This window comes from Apostichopus japonicus, chromosome 15 (assembly GCF_037975245.1).
Source record: "Apostichopus japonicus isolate 1M-3 chromosome 15, ASM3797524v1, whole genome shotgun sequence".
NCBI classification, from domain to species: Eukaryota; Metazoa; Echinodermata; class Holothuroidea; order Aspidochirotida; family Stichopodidae; genus Apostichopus; species Apostichopus japonicus.
The window spans coordinates 11,537,081-11,548,502 of record NC_092575.1 but is presented as its reverse complement, the minus strand read 5'-3'; the positions used below and the strand labels follow the sequence as shown (position 1 = coordinate 11,548,502).

The following is an 11,422-nucleotide window of genomic DNA, read 5'->3' as shown; positions in this document are numbered from 1 at the left end:
AAATTATATGAAATATATAAATTAATTAAGATTAATTTCAACCCAAAATAGATTTAACGATAAAGCTTAACTATAAATGAAACAAAATTCGTGGGGGTTGGGGTGGGGTAGCGGATGGGGATATCATTCGGATGTCTTCTCTTCAATTCTGAGACAAAGTTGCCTTTAAAGTATTTTTCTTGTTCTTTTACTTGCTAAAGTGGTAATCGCATAAATAATTAGTTATGGAAGTGTCCGTTAGTTCAAAGGTATAATTGATTGAAGGGAATGTATTTCATGTTGTTAAACCCTGGATTCTTTCATTCAGTGATCCCAGTAGGTTGTGTTTGTGATATCATAAGGGTAAACTTTACTTGAAAGTTTCACTTTCCCAGTATAATCTTATTGTTTATGTATCTTGGAAACTTGAAACATTAGGAACGTTGATTAGCTGTCAAACTTATTTTTATGAAGAATTTCATCAAGATGCATCTCATTTTTTTTTAGATATGCTACTTTTCTCTTGGAATAAGTGAGATAAATGTTATAATGAAGACCAAGAGTATTTTTCATTTATCTTTAATACATTCCGTTACAATTTCCACATTTGGTTGACCGGTAACGTTCACATTAGTAACTTGATAAAGATAAAATAAGGTTAACTTCAAGGGGTAGCAAACCCCAACTACAATCCTTGGCATATATGACAGAGAAATTTGTGATGATCAACTCCCCAAAATACCTAAGAAAATACAATGTTCTATTTAGGAGATATGTCTGTTTAAAAGTCATTTATGTGATCTGTTAGTTTTTTTAAATCTGTCATGTCACAGTGCCACTACGATCTGGAACATTTTTCACTTTCTCTTTGTCTTTCTTATGTATGTATGTGTGTATGTGTGTGTATGTGTGTGTATGTATGTATGTATGTATGTATGTATGTGTGTATGTGTGTATGTATGTATGTATGTATGTATGTATGTATGTATGTATGTATGTATGTATGTGTGTATGTATGCGTGTATGTATGTATGTATGCATGTATGTATGCGTGTATGTATGTATGTATGTATGTATGTATGTATGTATGTATGTATGTATGTATGTATGTATGTATGTATGTATGTATGTATGTATGTATGTATGTATGTATGTATGTATGTATGTATGTATGTATGTATGTATGTATGTATGTATGTATGTATGTATGTATGTATGTATGTATGTATGTATGTATGTATGTATGTATGTATGTATGTATGTATGTATGTATGTATGTATGTATGTATGTATGTATGTATGTATGTATGTATGTATGTATGTATGTATGTGTGTGTTTGCGTAAGGTGGTTTACGGGGACCCGCATGTGACAACACACCTTCGCTATGGGGACTGTGAACATTGTGGGGACCTGTATCAGGTCCCCATAATGTTTTGCTAATAAAAAACTTATTTTGCATGTTTTAGATGAAAATAAGGATTTTTAATTTTTTTTAATTTTTTCTTCTTTCTTGAAAATTTTTCAACACACATTGTGGGGACCTATGGTATTTTTGAAGAGCGCCCCCCAAAATGTGTAACTCTATGTACAAATAGTATACAGAAAATTCAAAAGCCAGGCTCTGGTTACCAAAGCCACATTTCAAGGGCGCAGGCTGGTGTTAGCCTGGCAAAGAGGGGGGCATGCCTTTTTTCAGGAAAGTGGAACTCGGTTTCAAAGAGCAAGTACATGTATTTACTCACATCATTAGATCCATCAATTGTATAACCGGCTTAGGGTTGGATAGAGCTTTTAGTATGAAAAGGAGTTTTTTTAGGGATTTATAAGAATTTTTTAGTGCAGGGTGGGGTGGGGTGGGGAGGGGAGGGGGCATGGTGGCAATAATGCAAGCACCATTTTTGGTTGGCAAGCAGTGTATGGAGAAGGCTGTTGCTAAAATATGATCCCAGATTGCATGAAAATGGTATGTACTTCCCAACATTGTTTGCATCTATGCATTCTTTTGTCTGGGAGTTCATGTTTTAGAAGTTTACACCTCCATAAACAAATATAAATAGTTGGAAAGATTTCACTTAGGCTTACTAGTAGGTAATAATTGTGAATTGACCATTTGTCAATATCAATATACAAAAGCATGATACAGCCTCCTGAAATAGTAGCCATAGCCTGTATATGCTGAAGGTAATCCATATGGGGGATTTTGACGTAAATTAATTGTTAGAACTCTTGTTTCTTCAAGGTTACAGAATAGCCTATGTAATAATATAAGAGATTTTCATAGTTTAAATACTCTCTTTCACCTAAATTTGACATACTCCTTAAGAGTTCTGTACATGCAAGTACAGAATTTATTGAAAACAAGTTCCAGGTATTCATGTATGACGAATTCAGATAAAGCATATTTTGAGTATGGACAGAATTTGGCACCTGAGCCATCTAGCGATTCCTATCAAGATCTGTCAACTTGTCACAATGCTAAACTGGTAAGTATAAATTTTATTGCTTCAGAACTATATCTGTACAAGTAATGTTGCTGTTGTAATCACTGTTTACTTTTTAGCAATTTAAAATTACACTTTAGAAGTTGCACAATGATGACTACTATTTCTAATAACATGTTTATGCTATTTATGCAGGCTTCATGCTAATTGTTAAAACCTGCAGTTACAATTGGTGGCAGATATATACTTTACATGATTGGCATAAAAGCTTTGTATTCACATAGGCTCAATGGGAATATAAGATACAACAAAATAGAACAGAGGTTCGGTGGTTCTGTGACACTCTACTAGGCAAGAAATTGCATTCCTTCCAACCGAGATAATTTGTTTTTATTTCACTTCAAATTGTGCCATATATACGGTTTTCTGTAACACTTTAATGACAAGTAGTGTTATATGCTATGATGATTGCTCTTCACCCTGGATTTCATTCCAGCAGTTGCAACTCCTATTGTTTAATTAATGTGGTATTATTTATCTTAATCCTAATTGCCCTCATGGAGATACAAGGAATGTACCACAGAAAGTTTGTAATATCTTGACATGGACATTTTCTTTATTTCTTCATATTTAGATCAAACAACTTCCACATCATCAAGGGAAAAGGAATTTTTTGTTCACTATATAGCTAAGGCAAGAAGCAGGTAAGTTCAGGGCATGCATACTACTCCGTAAATATGCATCAAAGTAATGCATTTATATCCCAGAGAGTATAACATCTTTAATAATATCAAACAATTCAAAGCTTTGATATTACTCTAAAATGGTAAACTGTTTAATCTTGAATAAGGTCAGTGTAGAAAATTACCTTGTCTAACTTTTACCGGCTACCTCCCATATGTGAAACCATTATGTTGGGCAAGGGGGGAGGGGGGGGATGGTGAGGGGGCAACTGGGAAAGCAGGTATGTATGTTAGCGCTGTCATTCGCATAGCATATTTGAAAGCATAGGATTTTATGTGAATTCATCCTTGTTGAATGGGATGGAGGGTCGGTGGGGGGGGGGGGGGGAAGGGGTGGATCCAAGTGACTTGGCTGCCCTCTTGGACATAATTTGCTTTTATCCCTGCTACATAAAGTTTGATATGTCTTGAAAATTACAGATTGTACACTATCACACTATCTAGCTCATTGCATGGGGCAGTTGGTGTCGGTTACTATGGAATCAGGTACCATATACAGGGTTAGACCTCCATGATGCCCTAATATTGTGATATTATGTATAAATAATGTTTTGATGTCATTCCACTAGTTGATTGGGAATGAGGGGTGGGGATGATTGGAAAGCCCTAATCAGAATATATATGCTGTTGCATGTGCTGTATTCATACAATTTGATATATCATAGAGAAAATAGGGATGTACACTGTTATGGCTTTCTCATATTGTTCCAGAAAGATTTTTTTACCATTTCCAACAGCATAGATTAAGGTGACGTATATTAAATGTAATGTAGAATGTCTTTTTTTTCAACTATTAGGGTCCCCATAATGTGTGTGAGAATTTAATGACCAGTCTAATATTAATTTTTGACCATCTTATTTCCACCATTTCAAAGTTTCGATGTCATTCCAAATTGGTAAACTGCTTAGACTCAAATACATCAGTGTAGAAAATTACCTTGTACAACTTTTACAGGCTCCACCCATATGTGGATCCATCATGTGGAGCAGTTAGGGGTTGCATGGGGGGGGGGTGCTGTTTTTTTTTTACCATTTCCAACATCATAGATTGAGGTGATGTAGGTTTGAGATCTCATTAATATCAAATATTTGAAAGCATAGGATTTTATGTGTATTCATCCTTGTTGAATGGGATGAAGGGTGGGGAGGGGGTGGGTCCAAGGGGCTTGGCAGTAGACTATTTGCTTTTATCCCTGCTAAATAAAGTTTGATATGTCTTGAAAATGACAGATTGTACACTATCTAGCTCATTGCACGGAGCAATTGGTGTGGGTTACTATGGAATCAGGTACCGTATACAGGGTTAGACCTCCATGATGCCCTAATATTGTGATAATATGTCTAAATAATGTTTTGATGTCATTCCACTAATTGAGTGGGAATGAGGGGTGGGGATGATTAGAAAGTCCTGTTAAGAATATACACTGTTGCATATGCTACATTCAAACAATTTGATCTATCTTAGAGAAAATATGGTTGCACACTGTTATGGTTTTCTCCTAATTGTTCCAGAAAGATTTTTTACCATTTCCATCACCACAGATTAAGGTGATGTATGTTGAATGCTAGGTAAAAGTTTATATATATTTCCAACTTTTACGGTCTCCATAATGTGTGCGAGAATTTAATGAACAGTCTAATATTAATTGTTGACAATTGTATTTCCACCATTTCAAAGTTTCGATGTCATTCCAAATTGGTAAACTGCTTAGACTCAAATACATCAGTGTAGAAAATTACCTTGTACAACTTTTACAGGCTCCACCCATATGTGGATCCATCATGTGGTGCAGTTAGGGATTGGGGGGGTGGGGGTTGCTGGTTTTTTTTTACCATTTCCAACAGCATAGATTGAGGTGATGTACATTAAATGCTAGGTAAAAGGTTTTTTTATTCCAACTATTAGGGTCCCCATAATGTGTGTGAGAATTTAATGAAGTCTAATATTAATTTTTGACCATATTATTTCCACCAATTCAGAGTTTCAATGTCATTCCAAATTGGTAAACTGCTTAGACTCAAATACATCAGTGTAGAAAATTACCTTGTACAACTTTTACAGGCTCCACCCATATGTGGATCCATCATGTGGTGCAGTTAGGGGTGGGGGGGGGTTGCTGGTTATTTTTACCATTTCCAACAGCATAGATTGAGGTGATGTATATTAAATGCTAGGTAAAAGGTTTTTTTTCCAACTTTTAGGGTCCCCATAATGTGTGTGAGAATTTAAGGAACAGTCTAATATTAACTTTTGAAAATCTTATTTCCACCAATTCAGAGTTTCAATGTCATTCCAAATTGGTAAACTGCTTAGACTCAAATACATCAGTGTAGAAAATTACCTTGTACAACTTTTACAGGCTCCACCCATATGTGGATCCATCATGTGGTGCAGTTAGGGGTGTGGGGGCGGGGGTTGCTGTAGAGGGCAACTGGGAATGCAGGTACATAGGTTTGAGATCTCATTAATATCAAATATTTGAAAGGATAGGATTTTATGTGTATTCATCCTTGTTGAATGGGATGGAGGGTGGGGAGGGGGTGGGTCCAAGGAGCTTGGCAGTAGACTATTTGCTTTTATCCCTGCTAAATAAAGTTTGATATGTCTTGAAAATGACAGATTGTACACTATCTAGCTCATTGCACGGAGCAATTGGTGTGGGTTACTATGGAATCAGGTACCGTATACAGGGTTAGACCTCCATGATGCCCTAATATTGTGATAATATGTCTAAATAATGTTTTGATGTCATTCCACTAATTGAGTGGGAATGAGGGGTGGGGATGATTAGAAAGTCCTGTTAAGAATATACACTGTTGCATATGCTACATTCAAACAATTTGATCTATCTTAGAGAAAATATGGTTGCACACTGTTATGGTTTTCTCCTAATTGTTCCAGCAAGATTTTTTACCATTTCCATCACCACAGATTAAGGTGATGTATGTTGAATGCTAGGTAAAAGTTTATATATTTTTCCAACTTTTACGGTCTCCATAATGTGTGCGAGAATTTAATGAACAGTCTAATATTAATTGTTGACAATTGTATTTCCACCGTTTCAAAGTTTCGATGTCATTCCAAATTGGTAAACTGCTTAGACTCAAATACATCAGTGTAGAAAATTACCTTGTACAACTTTTACAGGCTCCACCCATATGTGGATCCATCATGTGGTGCAGTTAGGGATTGGGGGGGGGGGGGGTTGCTGGTTATTTTTTACCATTTCCAACAGCATAGATTGAGGTGATGTATATTCAATGCTAGGTAAAAGGTTTTTTTATTCCAACTTTTAGGGTCCCCATAATGTGTGTGAGAATTTAAGGAACAGTCTAATATTAACTTTTGAACATCTTATTTCCACCAATTCAGAGTTTCAATGTCATTCCAAATTGGTAAACTGCTTAGACTCAAATACATCAGTGTAGAAAATTACCTTGTACAACTTTTACAGGCTCCACCAATATGTGGAACCATCATGTGGAGCAGAAGGGGGAGGGGGGTAGCAACTGGGAAAGCAGGTTTGAGCTCTCATTAGGATCAAATATTTGAAAGCATAGGATTTTATGTGAATTCATCCTTTTTGAATGGGATGGAGAGTCGGTGGGGGGGGGGGATGGATCCAAGTGACTTGGCTGCCCTCTTGGACATAATTTGCTTTTATCCCTGCTATATAAAGTTTGATATGTCTTGAAAATTACAGATTGTACACTATCTAGCTCATTGCACGGAGCAATTAGTGTGGGTTACTATGGAATCAGGTACCGTATACAGGGTTAGACCTCCATGATGCCCTAATATTGTGATATTATGTCTAAATAATGTTTTCATATCATTCCACTAGTAGAGTGGGAATGAGGGTGGTTATGATTGGAAAGCGCCATTAAGAAAATACGCTGTTGCATATGCTACATTCACACAATTTGATATATCTCAGAGAAAATATGGTACATGTACACTGTTGTGGTTTTCTCATATTGTTCCAGAAAGATTTTTTTACCATTTCCAACAGCATAGATTAAAGTGATGTATATTAAATGTAATGTAGAATGTTTTTTTTTTTTCAACTATTAGGGTCCCCATAATGTGTGTGAGAATTTAATGAAGTCTAATATTAATTTTTGACCATATTATTTCCACCGTTTCAAAGTTTCGATGTCATTCCAAATTGGTAAACTGCTTAGACTCAAATACATCAGTGTAGAAAATTACCTTGTACAACTTTTACAGGCTCCACCCATATGTGGATCTATCATGTGGTGCAGTTAGGGGTCCGGGGGTGGGGGTTGCTGTAGAGGGCAACTGGGAATGCAGGTACATAGGTTTGAGATCTCATTAATATCAAATATTTGAAAGCATAGGATTTTATGTGTATTCATCCTTGTTGAATGGGATGGAGGGTGGGGAGGGGGTGGGTCCAAGGGGCTTGGCAGGAGACTATTTGCTTTTATCCCTGCTAAATAAAGTTTGATATGTTTAGAAAATTACAGATTGTACACTATCTAGCTCATTGCACGGAGCAATTGGTGTGGGTTACTATGGAATCAGGTACCGTATACAGGGTTAGACCTCCATAATGCCCTAATATTGTGATATTATGTCTAAATAATGTTTTCATATCATTCCACTAGTTGAGTGGGAATGAGGGGTGGAGATGATTGGAAAGCGCTATTACGAAAATACGCTGTTGCATGTGCTACATTCATACAATTTGATATATCTCAGAGAAAATATGGTTGTACACTGTTACGGTTTTCTCCTATTGTTTGAGGAAGATTTTTTGACCATTTCCAACAGCACAGATTAAGGTGTATAAAATGATAGGTGATTTTATTTTTGTTTTCAACTTTTAGGGTCCTATTATGTATGTGAGAATTTAATGAACATCTACCATTAATTTTTGACCATCTTATTTCTACCATTTCAAGATTTCCATGCCATCCCAAATTGGTAAACTGCTAAGACTCAAATACATCAGTGTAGAAAATTACCTTGTACAACTTTTACAGGCTCCACCAATATGTGGAACCATCATGTGGAGCAGAAAGGGGGAGGGGAGGGGGTAGCAACTGGGAAAGCAGGTTAGAGCTCTCATTAGGATCAAATATTTGAAAGCAAAGGATTTTATATGAATTCATCCTTTTTGAATGGGATGGAGGGTCGGTGGGGGGGGGGGTGGATCCAAGTGACTTGGCTGCCCTCTTGGACATAATTTGCTTTTATCCCTGCTACATAAAGGTTGATATGTCTTGAAAATTACAGATTGTACACTATCTAGCTCATTGCATGGGGCAGTTCAAGGTGTGGGTTACTATGGAATCAGGTACCGTATACAGGGTTTAGACCTCCATAATGCCCTAATATTGTGATATTATGTCTAAATAATGTTTTCATATCATTCCACTAGTTGAGTGGGAATGAGGGGTGGAGATGATTGGAAAGCCCTGTTAAGAAAATACACTGTTGCATATGCTTCATTCACACAATTTGATATATCTCAAAGAAAATAGGGTTGTACACTGTACTGCAACTGGGAAAGCAGGTTTGAGCTCTCATTAGGATCAAATATTTGAAAGCATAGGATTTTATGTGAATTCATCCTTGTTGAATGAGATGAAGGGTCAGTGGGAGGGGGGGGGTGGATCCAAGTGACTTGGCTGCCCTCTTGGACATAATTTGCTTTTATCCCTGCTACATAAAGTTTGATATGTCTTGAAAATTACAGTTTGTACACTATCACACTATCTAGCTCATTGCATGGGGCAGTTGGTGTCGGTTACTATGGAATCAGGTACCGTATACAGGGTTAGACCTCCATAATGCCCTAATATTGTGATATTATGTCTAAATAATGTTTTCATATCATTCCACTAGTTGAGTGGGAATGAGGGGTGGAGATGATTGGAAAGCCCTGTTAAGAATATACACTGTTGCATATATGCTTCATTCACACAATTTGATATATCTCAAAGAAAATAGGGTTGTACACTGTACTGCAACTGGGAAAGCAGGTTTGAGCTCTCATTAGGATCAAATATTTGAAAGCATAGGATTTTATGTGAATTCATCCTTGTTGAATGAGTTGAAGGGTCAGTGGGGGGGGGGGTGGATCCAAGTGACTTGGCTGCCCTCTTGGACATAATTTGCTTTTATTCCTTCTACATAAAGTTTGATATGTCTTGAAAATCACAGTTTGCACACTATCGCACTATCTAGCTCATTGCATGGGGCAGTTGGTGTCGGTTACTATGGAATCAGGTACCGTATACAGGGTTAGACCTCCATGATGCCCTAATATTGTGATATTATGTCTAAATAATGTTTTCATATCATTCCACTAGTTGAGTGGGAATGAGGGGTGGAGATGATTGGAAAGCGCTGTTGAGAAAATACGCTGTTGCATATGCTACATTCATACAATTTGATATATCTCAGAGAAAATAGGGTTGTACACTGTTAGGGTTTTCCCCTATTGTTTGAGGAAGATTTTTTTACCATTTCCAACAGCATAGATTAAGGTATATTAAATGATAGTTAATTTTACTTTTGTTTTCAACTTTTAGGGTCCCATTTATGTATGTGAGAATTTAATGAACATCTACCATTAATTTTTGACCATCTTATTTCCACCATTTCAAGGTTTCCATGCCATCCCAAATTGGGAAACTGCTCAATCTCAAATATATCAGTGTAGAAAATTACTTTCTCCAACTTTTACATTCACCACCAATATGTAGAACCATCATGTGGAGCAGATAGGGGGAGGGGAGGGGAGGGGGGTAGCAACTGGGAAAGCAGGTTATAGCTCTCATAAGGATCAAATATTTTAGAGCATAGGATTTTATGTGAATTCATCCTTGTTGAATGGGATGGAGGGTCGGTGGGGGGGGGAGGGATGGATCCAAGTGACTTGGCTGCCCTCTTGGACATAATTTGCTTTTATCCCTGCTATATAAAGTTTGATATGTCTTGAAAATTACAGATTGTACACTATCTAGCTCATTGCATGGGGCAGTTCAAGGTGTCGGTTAGTATGGAATCAGGTACTGTAGACAGGGTTAGACCTCCATAATGCCCTAATATTGTGATATTATGTCTAAATAATGTTTTCATATCATTCCACTAGTTGAGTGGGAATGAAGGGTGGAGATGATTGGAAAGCCCTATTGAGAAAATACACTGTTGCATATGCTACATTCATACAATTTGATATATCTCAGAGAAAATATGGTTGTACACTGTTGTGGTTTTCTCATATTGTTCCAGAAAGATTTTTTTACCATTTCCAACAGCACAGATTAAGGTGCATTATAGATAGGTAATTTTTCTTTTGTTTTCAACTTTTAGGGTCCCATTATGTATGTGAGAATTTAATGAACATCTACCATTAATTTTTGACCATCTTATTTCCACCATTTCAAGGTTTCCATGTCATCCCAAATTGGTAAACTGCTTAGACTCAAATACATCAGTGTAGAAAATTACCTTGTACAACTTTTACAGGCTCCACCAATATGTGGAACCATCATGTGGAGCAGAAAGGGGGAGGGGACGGGGGGGGGTAGCAACTGGGAAAGCAGGTTAGAGCTCTCATTAAGATCAAATATTTGAAAGCATAGGATTTTATGTGAATTCATCCTTGTTGAATGGGATGGAGGGTCGGTGGGGGGGGGGGGGTGGATCCAAGTGACTTGGCTGCCCTCTTGGACATAATTTGCTTTTATCCCTGCTACATAAAGTTTGATATGTCTTGAAAATTACAGATTGTACACTATCTAGCTCATTGCACGGAGCAATTGGTGTGGGTTACTATGGAATCAGGTACCGTATACAGGGTTAGACCTCCATTATGCCCTAATATTGTGATATTATGTCTAAATAATGTTTTCATATCATTCCACTAGTTGAGTGGGAATGAGGGGTGGGGATGATTGGAAAGCGCTATTGAGAAAATACGCTGTTGCATATGCTACATTCATACAATTTGATATATCTCAGAGAAAATATGGTTGTACACTGTTAGGGTTTTCTCCTATTGTTTGAGGAAGATTTTTTTACCATTTCCAACAGCACAGATTAAGGTATATAAAATGATAGGTAATTTTTTTTTTTTTTCAACTTTTAGGGTCCCATTATGTATGTGAGAATTTAATGAACATCGCTACCATTAATATTTGACCATCTTATTTCCACCATTTCAAGGTTTCCATGCCATACCAAATTGGTAAACTGCTTAGACTCAAATACATCAGTGTA

At 36.8% G+C, this 11,422-nt stretch overlaps 1 long non-coding RNA gene across 2 annotated transcripts in view; it reads left to right on the top strand.

The window, feature by feature from the left end:
• Positions 1 to 1,229: 1,229 nt before the first annotated feature.
• LOC139981191 (uncharacterized) overlaps positions 1,230 to 11,422 on the top strand; it is a 106,233-nt gene continuing 96,040 nt past the window's right edge. Inside the window, exons 1-2 of one of the 2 annotated variants that reach the window (XR_011797810.1) lie at positions 1,230 to 2,464; positions 3,057 to 3,126. This is a non-coding gene — a long non-coding RNA (uncharacterized lncRNA). Of the gene's footprint in view, positions 3,127 to 11,422 lie in introns of both variants that reach the window. The other variant, XR_011797809.1, reaches the window with a different exon arrangement.